Raw genomic sequence first — 15,930 nt, 5'->3', positions numbered from 1 at the left:
CAGCGCGGGAAGATGTGAGGCACCCACGGATGCTGTTTTTATATCCTGAGCTGCGTTGGAAGTATCAGTATTGTCTCTGCCACCGTGGGGAGGGATCGGGCACCATGCAAAATGGCGGCGCGGCATCTGCGATAGAGAGAACCCATCCCGTTTGTTCGACGACGTGCGAAAGAAGACGCCCCAATGTGGAAGATCTCACCAACGCAGGTAGCGTCTGGCATGGGGCTTTAATTAGGGCAGAAGTGATGTCCGCAAAGCGACCGAGCGCTACAACTTCCACCCCGGCCTTACCCTAAGATGGCGGCCGCATTTCCCCGGAGGGCGGTGAAATTGGTATTCCTTGCTCATTGCCCTGACACAACTGGCTGTCTCCATGTCGGTGGGCTCATTTGAAACACCGCTCATCGCGACTATCCCTGCATGCCCTGTAACTCGCCCATGAGCTTATTGAAGACGTCTCTGCTCCATCGCTACCCCACGCTCCAGCAGCAGTGGCCTCGGGTCCCGGATTCATTCACTGGGGGTGAGCCTACTCAACGCACGGCCGGCAGTCGCGAGAGGGACCAGCGCTGCCCCTCTTGGATTCATTCTCACCTGAGGACACTTTAGGCGGGTGAGCAGCTCTGCTGGGCTCCCTCTATGTGGCAGACCGCGCTGGTTTGTGGGACTTCTTGTAGCGTAGGTACTCTTCTCTCACATCTGGATGACAGGGGTACTCAAACCAGGTAGAGAAACCTATCCCGGCTTCGGAGAGCGATTCTCCCCCAGCGTTTTGGCGAGTCCTGCAGCTTCCCCATGACACCCTGCAGATGCCATATTGCTCACCCTACTCTTCAATTATCCACCCTGATCTGAGGGTTTCAGCCCTATGCACCCTAAGAAATCAACAGGCAAGCCATTCAATAGTCTCTCAAATTTTTTCTCCGCCGCAGAAAAACATTCAAGCCTTCGGGGTGACGCAAACGCGTTGACAATGGCCCTCAGAAAGACTGACCTCTTGACTAGGTTCAAAGACTTCAAATCTGAACTCCGTAATGATATCATTCAGGATATCAAATCCTCCATAGATCAGTTGCGGTCGGACCTGATAGATCGATTGCCTCCCTTCAACAAGATGTTGACTCCTTGGGCACGAGAATCATAGACCTCGAAACACAACACCAGGAGCAGGAGCTCGCTCAAAGACCACCTACAGAAAGTGCAACTCAAGGTGGAGGATCTTGAGAACAGGGCACGGAGGGAGAACCTTCGCATAAGGGACCTGGAGGAGGGCACAGAGGGACCAGACTTGGATGCCTTCCTGGTAGGTCTGTTCTCGGAGGTCCTAGCCCCACAGACTCTTAAAATAAAGTTGGACAGGGCCCACCGAGTGGGAATGCTTTGTAGTGTAGCTCCTATTTTCCCAATAGGCTCTGCGCATTGGAATAGTACCTACAGCAGTAAAGGCCTAGGCCAGACGTTAACTAGGTCTACTACTGTCGATACTAGACTTAATTTTTGGGTTTGCCAGCTAAGCTCAGAGTTCGCTAGAAACTTTCTCGAATGTTCAAGGAAGGATTAACTTCCCTGATTAGACAAGAAGGGATTTAGTTTCTGACAACCGTAGAACATGACAACTTTGCTCTCCCCTAATCAAGAGTCAATCTCAAGAGTCGTGTGAGCACAAGGCAATTATTTTACTCAGTCAGTACGTGCATTCTTAGTCTCATCAGAATGTAGAGAAAAGGAAGAGACGGGCGTGTTCAATAAAAGATGTTTATTTATTGATCAGTCTCTTTTCTCGTACAAGAGAAATGGATCGATATTATTGCAATACTTATAGTTAAGTAAAGTGCATACATTAGAAGCAATAGTATAAAATAATACTGTAAAAACATTGATATGGTTTCTGAGCCATATGATGTTTTAAAATGATTAAAATATATTTACATACACATATACATTTGACTAAACGTACTCAACTGGTGTTTCTAAATACGCCTACCCCGTGTACCTGACCTAAGTCTAATACGTGGGCGGGAATAGAAAGTTACAGTTTAAGTTAAGTTTGTTTTTGCCAAGTGAATAACTAAAGAATTCTCTAGGAGGGGTTATTCAGTTCTGTACCTGGAATTTAGGATGAAATGAGGAATGGTATCTCTTTCTCTGCTCTCGATATTCCAGGCTGCCTGCGAGGGCTGCCCAGAAGCGCCGGTGCTGGGTCTCTCGGCTTGAGATAGCAGCGCGTCTCTCAGCGCGTCAGGAAGGCGGGGCTGCTGCCTGCGGGGTCTGCTTCTGCTCTCGGCTTCGGCAAGTATGGCTGCTCCGTCTTGTCACCACGCGTGTGTTTGCATAGGGCAAGGTCGGCAATATTTATACCTTAAAGGTGCCGGGATTGACGTAAGGATGGACATAGGTACGTCAATAAAGATGTCATACGACTTGCTCGTTAGCACATTCTTTACTAAAGTTCTCTGTGAAATCAAAACAATGGCCGCACGGATTATCCAGGTTGTCATAGGTTTGATTTGTTATGAGAACGTCGTATGCCTTATCAGGGGCTGGAGGAATGTCGCTTGTCTAATTAGATCTCAAGCGTTATGACCTAATCAGATAACACGTTCCTGTGCCGTAGTGTGACTGCGTCAGATAACGGTATCTGCATCATGGGGGATTTCTTGCCTCATGGGCTGACTGTTAGTTGACTAGCTAGGTAGTTTAACCAGAATAGGGTCAGGAATAGGGGGATCGATTCAGAACCTATAGAAATACACGACACCCACTCCACGCTAACTATGGTCATATCTACTAATCTATGCATAGTATAACATAGTACAACATACTATAGAGTATAGTGTATACCTTACCACCCCAAAATACATAAATGCATTTTGAAATTTTCAAATATACTGAAAAATTGCAGTCATATATATTGTATGCACTTAAGCTATGAATTAAATGCAAAAGTAAACATGCATTGTTATGCATTATTGCTTTTTGGTATATGAGAAATACACATGAAATGGCTCTTAATATGGCTATACAGAAAAAAAGTCGAAACCATTTCATCACATAAAATATATTGTGAACATACCAGCGGGCAGCTAAAGTCTATATAAAGTCTATAAAGTATCTAAAAAAATAGAAATCTTAGTTCTCTAGGAATAGTTTCTTACTTTAAGCAGAAGATCAGTGTCCCGGGAAAAAATATATAGAAAAATATTTTAGGGGCTTGCTGAAAAAAGTTGCTGTCCGTGAACTGGATTGTAATTGTTCATGTGACTTTATTTTTAAAGTTGAAGGCCGAATTCAGGGAACGCCGTGTGCGAGTTTACTCAAAAGTCTCTATTTCTGTTCCGGAGAGAACATCATATCATTCAGGCTTTCGAAAAAACTGTCAACAGCTTCATGGGAAAGTTCCTCTAAGTCGAAAATAGGGGTAACCATGCATTCGTGCGCATGATTGTCTCCATTGACATTCTGATTTGCATTGCTGACAGAAGGTCGTACCTGTTCGATGCTGCTTTCATCTTGAACTTCACTACTCTTCAATCGCAGTGGTGAAGATTCCAGGAATGCCGTCATCAGAATTGGCAGCCTTTGAGGGCAGCACAGTGCGTGAACCTTGGTAGGAACCAGCAGTGTATCTGCATCCACCGGCGCATCCGATTGTAGCGTCAGACAGGTGTCTAACACGCATTCTTCTCCGCATAGCAGACACCTTAGTACAGGTAAAACACACCTTTGCCACATTGGTCGAAATGATAGAAACCAAGTCATGTTTAGGTCTCTAAGCCGGGAGAGTCCCAGGATTTTTGATATCCGGTCCCGGTATCCAATGGCTAGGATCGTTTCTTCCATTGTCGTCAGAGTTTGATCTGTGACATGGGTTGCCATAACGAAAAATAAGGACTAGGAATAGGATTCCTGCAATTAGTCCCAGGATCAGGGGAAGTCTGCCAAAAATCGAATGGACGAAATCTGGAAAAATACCCAGTATGGCTTTGAATGGTGTTAATGCCATCGAAAATACTGTCTTAAATACCTTTGAGACCCCAGTGGTATCAGAAATATTCAAGATTTCGCTTAGGATTTCCGCGAAATGTACGGGGGAATTAGTTGATAGTAATGTATGTATCTCTGCAGTCGTCCTTGCGACTTGTAGATCATACGTTTCTTTTGATGACGTGAGCCTTGTAGGCGTCTGAAGAAGCACTGTTTTCATTCTGCTTAAAGTGTCTATTCGAATAGAAGTAATTTTCAAACCGGGCCATGCCCTTGCCTCCCTGTCTGGAAAGGAGCTGGGGAACAAAGAACGTCCACAGCACTTGACCTTCGCTGTCGTAGTGACGAGATAAGGAGTCCCGGGCATAAGACTACAGCATCTGCGGTCTACAATAAGAATGTAACTCCCATTATAGAGTCTTTGAAAGAATGGTTCTATTTCAGTTGCAGGTGCGCCTTGCTGGTGACATGAAAGGTTGTATGAATTCCCTTCACAGGCTCCGTGCAAACAAATACCGTTACATAGAAGCGTGCCGCTTAGTGACATAGCACAATTGTTGCCACTAAGAAACACTTTCTGTCCTTTATTACTGATACATGCATGTGAATAGGGCAGGTTCCATGTTGTTTTAAGGTACCCCTTTCCCAATTTCTCGTACATGCCAGCCTGTATATATTTTTGGCAGTATTGAAACCTGAAGGTTGAGATTGGAATATTTATGATTCCGTGGATTATCCATTCACTGACAGGTCGTTCTGACATTGTCATTGGTAATCTTTCTAGTTTTTCAATGCTCAAGATTGTATAATCAGCACCCTTCTGCGCCATACCGATTTGTCTATCAGTAAGGTTAAAGATTTGGAATAGTGACGTTGTGTTGATTAAACGCCAAGGCACGTAGCCTGAACGCAGATTTTGTAACGTCCAGCCAAGCTGTACAATAGAACGCAATTGTGACTGACCATGTTGTAATAACAGTAAGTCTTGCGATAATATATCGATTGCTGAAGACACAATGCTGTCCAATGAAAAAATTCTGGAGGACAGAGTCATTAACCCATTGTCCACTACAGAAAGTGATTTTTCCAAATTAATACGGTCAATTTCCCGTATTCTTTCTGCTGTCTCAATTTGAGTAACCTTCCAGGCCTCATTGTATGCTGCGTATACAGAGGCTGCTATGAAACGCTTTTGACGCTGTTTGCGTGGTCCCAGTATGAAATCACGCAAGTCAGCACCATCAGTAAGTAAAGTTAGGTGTTGCTTAATTTCAGGCAGTGTGGAAGTTTGTAGCCATTGAAGGCATAATTTGCCCACACTGTAGGTTGTTATTATCCCTGGGTGATGTCTTTGGGGATATCTAGGGTCTGGCCTGGTCATTTTGAAACCCTGTGTTTTATTCAGGAATCTATCTTGACAGTTATTTGTATCTGTGGGCCAGATCAACCATTGTTTCCAATCAGGATGTGTTCTGTTTTGGTTAAGTATATGGTTTATGTCTATTTCTTCATCTGTATCAGAGTTATTGCTAAACATTGTTGGCTTTGGAATAGACAGGTTATTTAAATCTTTGATTTTGGCTAAGCCAAGACAGGTAGTTTGTTGAACAGTGTCATTTAAAAATATCATTTGTTCTGGGATCATGCAGGCTCTAAACAAAGCTTCTAAACCCTGTACTTGCCATTCTTTCGTCCCCCAAACACTTTTCAAATCAACATTTTTGTCCCAATAATCAAATCCAAAAGTATTCATTTTTTCAAAGAATGAGTCAGAATAAATCAATTTTGTGTTGGTTATCATGGTTTTGGTCCCTGTCTTGTTTGACAATTTAAAATAAAATGTTTCCGCATTACTTGTGTTAAAACCTGAAAAATATGAATATTTGCCATACACGGTTCTTGAGCTCCCTTTTGGAGGTGTAGCACAATGTTCCCATTGATTAAAATTTAAAACATTTCTAGGTTGTGCAGATTTATGCAAGAAATGGTTACCATAATGGTTATAGCAGTACATGCTGTCATAATTTGTAGAACCCTGCAAATAATCATGTTTTGTAAATTTAGCAGACATTACTAGGTCAGACATCATATTGTTAATACTTTCAAAGTCCCAATCATCAGCAAATGAGTTTGGTTTTGCAAAGTCACTCAAGGAGATCTTGATTTGGTGTGGATATTTCAGGATCTCGACCGGACCATAAATTTCATAGTCAGTGTTGTCCCAGGCTACCCCACCAGGTATTGGAATTGCTGTGAAGTTGGCTGAAGAAAGTTCTGAAGAAAGTTCTCGTTTCTCGACGTGTGAAGATGTGTGTGGTTTGAGGACCAAGTTGATGTTCTGACTTGCTGTGTCCATTTTAGCATATTTTCCCTCAATGAAGCGTCCCAAGGTAAATACCATGATGAGCCAAAGTATGAGGATAAATGCACCAAAACCCACCCAAAATTCAATCCATGGAGAAATCAGATATGTTTCTTTTAGTTGTTTCAAAAGTTCCTTTGCTTTGTCTTTAAAGGATTTTGGTGATGGCTGTGTCTTTTGTTCACTGAAGCCGTCAGAGGAATCATCGAAGTTGATGAAGTAACCAGATGCAGTTCTATCAATTGTTCCAATTGGTTCAGGATTTTTGTTTCTTGCATTTTCACTTGGTACTTCAGTATAGATTGGTGTGTCTCTGCTAAATGTTTTTATTTGGGTTTTCAGAGGTCTGAGTTCTATTGCATTGTTGCATAGTCCTTGTTGTTCTTCTGTAGGCGTTTCGAAAGTGATGAGCCTCTTTGTTAGGACCTCTGTACTGGTAGCAAACCTTGGTGTTCTGCTACTTATTGGGAGTCCACTTGGCCTACTGTTTGTTATTGGCCACATGTTGTGGTTTTACCAGGTCGATGGATACAACTCGGTTCTCCTTTTTTCCAGCAAGTGGCGGTAGTACAACTGATCTTGTCCCGTTGACAGACAAGACAGGAACTGCTTTTCTGTAAGAAGGCCCAAATTCCTTCTTTACCGCGATCTTCTCCCTGACTAGATCCCCGACTTTTGGAATCCAGACAGGTCTTGCTGGGACAGGTGGTGAATCTTCAGTGGTCGTTGGCTGTTGTTTCAACTGTATGTTGCTCAGGTCTTTTCTTGTTTTGTTTAAGTCCTGCAAAATAGCCAAACGGTCTTTGACATCAAAGCTTTTTTCTGTTACCACTGAAGTCTGACTATCAAGGTCAGAGATCAACATCCTAGTTCCGAATAATAATTCGTACGGACTGAATCCCTTCAGAGAATTTCTTGGCAAGTTATTTAGACTACGTTGGACACTTATTAGATGTTTGACCCACCCAGCTCCCGAACCTAATACCTTTGCCGTTATAGATTGCTTTATGTCACGGTTTTTTCTTTCAACAATTCCGTTCCCCTCAGGGTGAAATGGACAAGAGTACCGCAATTGCACGCCCATGCTGACCATGGCCTCCTTATAAGCCCGAGAGCTAAAAGCAGGACCATTGTCCGAATGCAGAATGCCAATTGCGTATGTGCCGATAAAGACCCGCAAATCTTTTATAACAGTTCTGGCGTCAGCCGTTCGCTGGGGCCACATCCATATGAATCTCGTGCATGAGTCCACTGCGACCAAGATATATTTATAGTTACCGTCCCTTTGTAAGGGACCGCAGTGGTCTAGATAAACACAGGCTAATGGTTTATCCGAGATTAGAAGGGGCGTCTGTGCTGGACGTCTCACAGTTGATACTTTCATTTTTTGACATATTTCACATGCTAGAACATAGTTCCTTGTTTGTCTTCTCATTTGCGGCCACCAGTATCTCTGTTTTAATAATGATACTGTGGCTGAGACGCCAGCATGGGTAGAAGCAAGCCCTTCGTGTGCCGCTATTATTAGTCCTAATCTGTGTTCCATGTTTGGAATTGCCCTATCCCCCACTCCAGGGATTTGAGCAAAAGGAACATTGTTTTCATCTGTTATGTATGAGTACTTTAATGGAAAGCCTTTAGGGAGTGGTTCTATCGAATCCTTTTCAGAAGCGTTGACAGCTTGTAATATTTCGCTGTCTATTTTTGTTTTTGACCGGGTGATGGCAGCTACGGAAGCCGTTTGCACAGCTGCCTTCGCGGCCTCATCAGCCAATGAATTCCCTGCAACGTGAACGCCATCACGTTGATGACTCAGTGTATGTGTCACGTGAGTCTTTGGTAGTTCTTTTTTCAAAAGAGCTACCTGTTCCCAGAGCAGTCTCTGCTTTATTGGTGCATCCGTGTCATCTTTGTAACCGTTCTGAATCCAGGTCTGCAAATCCTTGTTATATGCTTTGACGCAGAAATATGAATCTGACACTATAAGTGTCGGGAATTCGCGATCCGCATTATCTAGCGCCATTTTCAAAGCTAATATTTCAGTTTGTAGTTCTGAATTAGTTTCTACTGAGTGTGATTTTGTTAATAGAGGTCTTAGTTTACCTCCGTGCCACACTTCTTTTGTAATCTCACATGTGGGATTGTATGCATGTTCTCCCCAAACGGAGGGTTGAGCATGTCCGTCTGTATAGATTACACAGGCGTAATGTCGTAGAGGCAGAATGTCGATTGGCAGAGGATACGTCTTTTCATATTTTAGATTTTTTAATTCTTCTAGTTCTGGATCAAAGAAGTAATATACTTTGTCCGTTATGGTTGAATTTACCCATTGTAACCATTCTGGATCCAATGTTGTTGTTGGTAAATTACACGGTGTTGTTAATGCCTCAAAGGCTGATTCAGCTGTTCTGACTGTGATATGTCTACCGTCAGCTATGTCTTTTTCTCTAGCTATTGCGGTTTGAACTGCTTGAACAATTTTTCCTTTGTTGTTGAATCTCTGTTCAGCTTTTGTGTACAAATGTGATTTGAATGCAATTGGTACCTTATCTCCCTCATTAGAGGTTAGGTATGTGAATCCGCATCTCCCTGGGATGACTCGGATCACAAGGTTGCGTGTATTATCACGGGTTTCTAATTTTGTTTTAATTAGCATGTCTGTTTGTAAGGATCTCAAAATTTCTGTGTGTGTTTGAGTCCAACTGGATCTTTTAAAGTCTGGTTTAATTAGATCATAAAGGGGTTTGACCCTTTCTGCGTAATTTGCAATGTATGTTCTTCCGAAATTTAGGAAGCCTAGAATTGACTGTAGGTTTTTTAGTGTTTTAGGAGCTTGGATTACGGCACATTTCTCTAGGAAATTGTCTGCCAGGCTTTTACCTTCACTTGATAACTCATATCCTAAGAATAGGACCGTCAGATGGGCAATTCTGGACTTTTTGAAGTTGAATTTGTAACCCTCTGCAGCGCACCCAAGTAGTATGGTGTTCACTCTTTTCAAGTGAGTATCCAAGTCATCATCTGTTAAGTAAATGTCATCGACATAAGATAATGCTTCATCATCATATTGTTGTAGTAATTCTGTTACTCTCGCTGAGAATACCCCCGGGCTATTCTTGTACCCCTGGGCTAACCGACAGAATTGTTTTTGAGTGCCATTTACTGAGAATGCAGTTAAATATCTGCTCTCTGGTGCTATGTTTTGACAAAAGAATCCGTTGGAGATGTCCAAGGTTGTTTTGTATTTTTTGCGCACTATGTTATTCATTAGTGCAGCACTGTGTGAGTTTTGCACTGCAAAAGTTTTGCAACATGTGTTAAGGTGTCGGTAATCCAAAACTAGACGGTACGAATTGTCTGGTTTGGAGACCGGAAACAAAGGATTGTTCATTTGTGAGGTGCAAGTTTCAATCACCCCCTGGTATTCTAGTTGATCTAGTATTTCATTTACTTGTTTTTTAGCTTCTTGCTTAATTGGGTACTGCCTTTGTGCAGTAGGTTGTGATTTTAACTGGATTTTGTGAGGAGGAGAATCCTCATCCCATCCTACATGATTTTTATATAAAGCAGGTGCTAAGGCCACTGCCCACTTTCTAGCAAGTGTGTATTTTTTATGAATCGGTATTTGATTCGAGAAGGCAGGCATAATTACTTCTTCGCCATGAGGGCACTCCCTGACAAACTCTGGTGGCCAGTCTTTTTCAGCTAGAAGGATGTCATAGCCTTTGGAGAGGTTATCCCAAAATAGTCCCCTTATTTTCCTAGTCTTATCTCCCTCTATACGTAATGTTATCTCGTATATCTTGTGGGGCTTGCTAACTCTGGTGTCTGCAGTTTCCACTTGAAGATATTCATTCGTGTCCACTGTCTCCAGATGATTCATAAGGACTTTGCGAGCTATGCTCACCTCTGCTGCGCTGTCTAGCATTGTCTGAGCCCACTCTCCGTTTTTCAGTTGTGTCCTCAGTATTCTCGGCATTGTTAACTACCTTGATACTGGCTACCTTCTTTTTGGGAAATTGTAATTTCTTTTTCAGTTGAGCAGGTTCCTTGTCTTTGGACTTGACGTGCTCTTCTGATCGTCCTCTTCTTTCCGATTTCTGCGAGGAATTCTGAAAAGATTGAGAGGGACGTGTATCAATGTCTTGATATCTATCAGGTTTTTTATTATTATCCCTATTTCTAAGGTTATATCTATTCCCAGAGGGTTCACTCTGGGGTGACCTTTGTCTCGGGTTTGGAGATTTCTCTCTTCGCCTAGGAGACCTTCCTCTGGACTGGAATTTCTTTTCTTTAGGATTGGATTGTTTGTTTCCATCCCAGTTCTTTTTTGGTGAATTATTATTATTAAAAAATATTTTTTCTGGACTTGTAGTCAGTTGCGGTTTTACTGGTATTCCACCTAGACTATCTCTGCCTAGTTCTTCATAGGATTTTTCTATGATTCTGGCAATTTCAGCTGGTTGGTCTGCTATATCTGTCTCTTTTAACCTCTGGCGGATCGCCACGTTTGCTGCTTCACCCTTTATGTTGGCTAGCAATATAGCCGAGACCTGCTTGAAGTCTTTTAGTAATTTCATACGAAGAGTTAAAGCAGGTTCTGGACCGTATTCATCTTGAATTTGTTTTAGCACATCTGGTATTACCGAAATGGATGGAACACCGTGCGTTTTTGTGTAGATGGAAGCAAAGACTGTACCCCAAGTGTCACAGTCCTCAATGTGTGGTGCGATTCCCATTGGGAGACATATAGTCAGAATTCTGTGTTTTTCCAATGGGGTGGTGTCAGGAAACACCGCCTCTATTTGGGTAATTTTCTGTGCCAACCAGAATGGTATTTGTTCCCGTTTAGCTGGGACTTTACCTAGGCAGGATTGGATGTTCTGTGGTGTAATTTTATTTGTGTTCCCTTGGTGAGGGGTCAGCTGTGGAAGTTTAATCGCTGGCTGAATTGTTGAAGTCCGCATTACATACTGAACTAATTGTCTGTGAATTTTTAGTAGTTGTTTTAGCTGTATTAGCAGCTCTGCTGCAGGCATTCTTTCGATGTCTGGATATGGTGTGTATCCGGCTAGGACCGGCCACGTTGCTCCTGGTCTTCCTAAAGGACCGAGCCTTGTAATGTGATTATTATGTTTTAGGGCGCCATCAAATAAGAGCAAATGCCCTTGGAATTTGAGTGGTACTTCCACCTCCTCGAAAGGAGTGTACTCATTAGGAGGTTCCTCTACTTTGTAATAGTGGAAGTACTTTGTTATAGTATTAGCTGCTGGAAAATGTATCCATGTATAGTATACCTCTGTCTGCCGATATTCGTGTGCCTCGATTACGAATATGACTGTGCCACCTCTAGGTGTCAGTCCATTTTCTATAAGTTTTAAGGTTATAGATCTCCTTTTGGCGACCGGAATGAGTATTATATCCGCGTCTGCTGCTTGCATGGTAGCATCAGCATCTGCTATTTCAGTAGCTAATCTAGTAACCTCTCGTTCTTCATCGCTGTTCATTTTGCTGACAGGATGGTATTATGTTTATTTGTAGATCAGGTTTCTTTATGGAAACAGAGATTAGATGCACAATATTTTGGAACTGTTTTATCCTTCAACGTTGACTAGACCAAGAACCATACATAGGAGTTCCCTCCTGCGAGGTTTTGGAGGATATTATAACCTTTCACCCACTCCAGACGTCTTTGGAGTATTTGGGAAAAGGGGTCTGAGTGAGAAAGCACGACTGAGTTACTCTAAATGTCTTACGTTAGTTTTATCGCCCTTTCCAAACGCGTTGGGCGCCATGTAGTGTAGCTCCTATTTTCCCAATAGGCTCTGCGCATTGGAATAGTACCTACAGCAGTAAAGGCCTAGGCCAGACGTTAACTAGGTCTACTACTGTCGATACTAGACTTAATTTTTGGGTTTGCCAGCTAAGATCAGAGTTCGCTAGAAACTTTCTCGAATGTTCAAGGAAGGATTAACTTCCCTGATTAGACAAGAAGGGATTTAGTTTCTGACAACCATAGAACATGACAACTTTGCTCTCCCCTAATCAAGAGTCAATCTCAAGAGTCGTGTGAGCACAAGGCAATTATTTTACTCAGTCAGTACGTGCATTCTTAGACTCATCAGAATGTAGAGAAAAGGAAGAGACGGGCGTGTTCAATAAAAGATGTTTATTTATTGATCAGTCTCTTTTCTCGTACAAGAGAAATGGATCGATATTATTGCAATACTTATAGTTAAGTAAAGTGCATACATTAGAAGCAATAGTATAAAATAATACTGTAAAAACATTGATATGGTTTCTGAGCCATATGATGTTTTAAAATGATTAAAATATATTTACATACACATATACATTTGACTAAACGTACTCAACTGGTGTTTCTAAATACGCCTACCCCGTGTACCTGACCTAAGTCTAATACGTGGGCGGGAATAGAAAGTTACAGTTTAAGTTAAGTTTGTTTTTGCCAAGTGAATAACTAAAGAATTCTCTAGGAGGGGTTATTCAGTTCTGTACCTGGAATTTAGGATGAAATGAGGAATGGTATCTCTTTCTCTGCTCTCGATATTCCAGGCTGCCTGCGAGGGCTGCCCAGAAGCGCCGGTGCTGGGTCTCTCGGCTTGAGATAGCAGCGCGTCTCTCAGCGCGTCAGGAAGGCGGGGCTGCTGCCTGCGGGGTCTGCTTCTGCTCTCGGCTTCGGCAAGTATGGCTGCTCCGTCTTGTCACCACGCGTGTGTTTGCATAGGGCAAGGTCGGCAATATTTATACCTTAAAGGTGCCGGGATTGACGTAAGGATGGACATAGGTACGTCAATAAAGATGTCATACGACTTGCTCGTTAGCACATTCTTTACTAAAGTTCTCTGTGAAATCAAAACAATGGCCGCACGGATTATCCAGGTTGTCATAGGTTTGATTTGTTATGAGAACGTCGTATGCCTTATCAGGGGCTGGAGGAATGTCGCTTGTCTAATTAGATCTCAAGCGTTATGACCTAATCAGATAACACGTTCCTGTGCCGTAGTGTGACTGCGTCAGATAACGGTATCTGCATCATGGGGGATTTCTTGCCTCATGGGCTGACTGTTAGTTGACTAGCTAGGTAGTTTAACCAGAATAGGGTCAGGAATAGGGGGATCGATTCAGAACCTATAGAAATACACGACAGCTTCAACATGTAGAGAAAAGGCCACCGGATGTCCTAGCAATGTTTCATTCCTTTAAAGTCAAAGAAGCGGTTATGCAGACGGCGAGGTCGAAAGACTCTGTAACATTTCAGGGCCACTCCTGCGCCATCTTCCAGGATGTGTCGCCATCCACAATTGCATGACGACAACTGCTTAGGCCGGTCACCACTTATCCATTCGGGCTGTCCTTTGAATACCAGAATAAACGGCATCATATCACTGATTTGCAGGAAGGTATAGATCTGCTGGGACTCCCCACTTCTCTACAAGATAAGAATGGAGAATCTTCCCGTGGTTCTACAATGGCATCAGCATGGAGCGCTGGATCATGCAGAGGGCAGCGATGATCACTAAGGATCTAACCTGAGTAGGACTTTTTCACAAACTTCTTTGTAACGACCAAGTTGCTTGTTGTCTTTGGTAGCAGTTAGAGGCACGCACCAGAACCTGGCATTGCTTTGACCATGGGCTTACACCGGAAGAGACTATGAACTCCGAGGACTTCATGTGTAAGGCCACTGTTACTTCCTATTTCCTAGTAGTGGGCTATCTCTGAGTCTAGTACAGGCTTAAGGTATGTTGCGGACCTCATAAGATGATTTCAGGATTTCTTCAGACATGCACAGTCTTTCACACTGCACCTATTTTGATATAGCCTTACTGCAGAAATGACCTCTTGGGGCTTTTAATTTGCCGCACAGATATACTTTGGACATAGCTTTTGCACTGGGGCGGGCGTGGACGGGGCTCTCGGTCCTGCTGTCCCCCCCTGGTTCCTGCGGGGTCTCTTTAACCCAGCGCTGGGACTGATAGTAATGTTTTGTATTGTTTATTTAGTTATGTTTGTTCACATTTGTTCAGGGGTTGGGGGGTGGGTTTGGGAGGGTTATGGTGGCGGCTTTTTAACAAATGTATACGTGAGCATGTATGGCTACTTGGACGATGCAAATGGTGGGAAAGGATGTTACCTTTTGTTGGGGGAGGTGGGGAGGGGCTGGGAAAACATGGTGGCGGCTTTTTAATGTTCAGTGCATCCCGATTATTGAGTTGCGCAACTCCTTTGGGTCTCATACCTGCAGAGGGCCTGATGGACCTGAAGTGGCTCATATTGCACTTTTAATCAATCAATCAATCATAGCATTTATATAGCGCACTACTCACACAGAGGGTCTCAAGGCGCTAGGGGAGGGGGGTCCGCTACTGTTCTAACAGCCAGGTCTTGAGTTGCTTCCTGAAGGCGAGGTGGTCCTGGGTCAGGCGGAGGTGGGTCGGGAGGGAGTTCCAAGTCTTGGCGGCGAGGTAGGAGAAGGACCGTCCCCCTGTGGTGGCTCTTCGGATGCGGGGGACGGCGGCGAGGGCGTGGCTGGTCGATCGAAGCTGGCAATTGGGAGCGTAGAAGTTGAGGCGGCTGTTGAGGTATCCTGGGCCTTGGTTGTGTAGGGCCTTGTGTGCGTGGGTGAGGAGACGGAAGGTGATTCTCTTGTTGACCGGGAGCCAGTGCAGGTCTCACAGAGATGTGGCTGCGACGGGGGATGTCCAGGATGAGTCGTGATGAGGCGTTCTGGATCCGCTGGAGTCTTTTCTGGAGTTTGGCGGTGGTTCGGCGTAGAGGGAGTTGCCGTAGTCCAGACGGCTGGTGACGAGGGTCTGGGAGACCGTCTTCCTGGTCTCGGTGGGGATCCACCGGAAGATCTTACGTAGCATGCGCAGAATGTTGAAGCACGGCGAGGAGACAGCGTTGACTTGTCTGGTCATGGAGAGGGAGGAGTCCAGGATGAAGCCCAGGGTGCGTGCGTGGTCTGTTGGTTTGGGTGCGCTGCCTAGGTCGGGGGGCCACCAGGAGTCGTCCCAGGTGGAGGGTGAGGATCCCAGGATGAGGACTTCCGTCTTGTCAGAGTTCAGCTTCAGGCGGCTGTTCTTCATCCATTCGGCTACCTCTTTCATCCCTTCGTGAAGGTTGGCTCTGGCGGTGGTGGGGTCGTTGGTGAGGGAGAGGATCAGCTGGGTGTCGTCGGCGTAGGAGATGATGTTGAGGTTGTGCTGGCGTGCGATGTTAGTGAGGGGGCTCATGTAGACGTTGAAGAGGGTTGGACTGAGCGAGGAGCCTTGAGGGACGCCGCAGATGACTTTGGTGGCTTCTGAACTGAACGGGGGGAGGTGGACTCTCTGTGTCCTTCCGGCGAGGAAGGAGGTGATCCACTCTAGTGCCTTCTCCTGGATTCCGACGTTGCTGAGGCGCTGCACTAGTGTACGGTGGCAGACAGTGTCGAAGGCCGCGGAGAGGTCAAGGAGGATGAGGGCCGCCGTTTCTCCGTTGTTGAGCAGGGCTCGGATGTCATCGGTGGCTGCGATCAGGGCGGTCTCGGTGCTGTGGTTGGCCCGGAAGCCAGACTG

This window comes from Lissotriton helveticus, chromosome 3_2 (genome assembly GCF_964261635.1).
Source record: "Lissotriton helveticus chromosome 3_2, aLisHel1.1, whole genome shotgun sequence".
NCBI classification, from domain to species: domain Eukaryota; kingdom Metazoa; phylum Chordata; class Amphibia; order Caudata; family Salamandridae; genus Lissotriton; species Lissotriton helveticus.
This window is presented reverse-complemented; position numbering follows the sequence as displayed.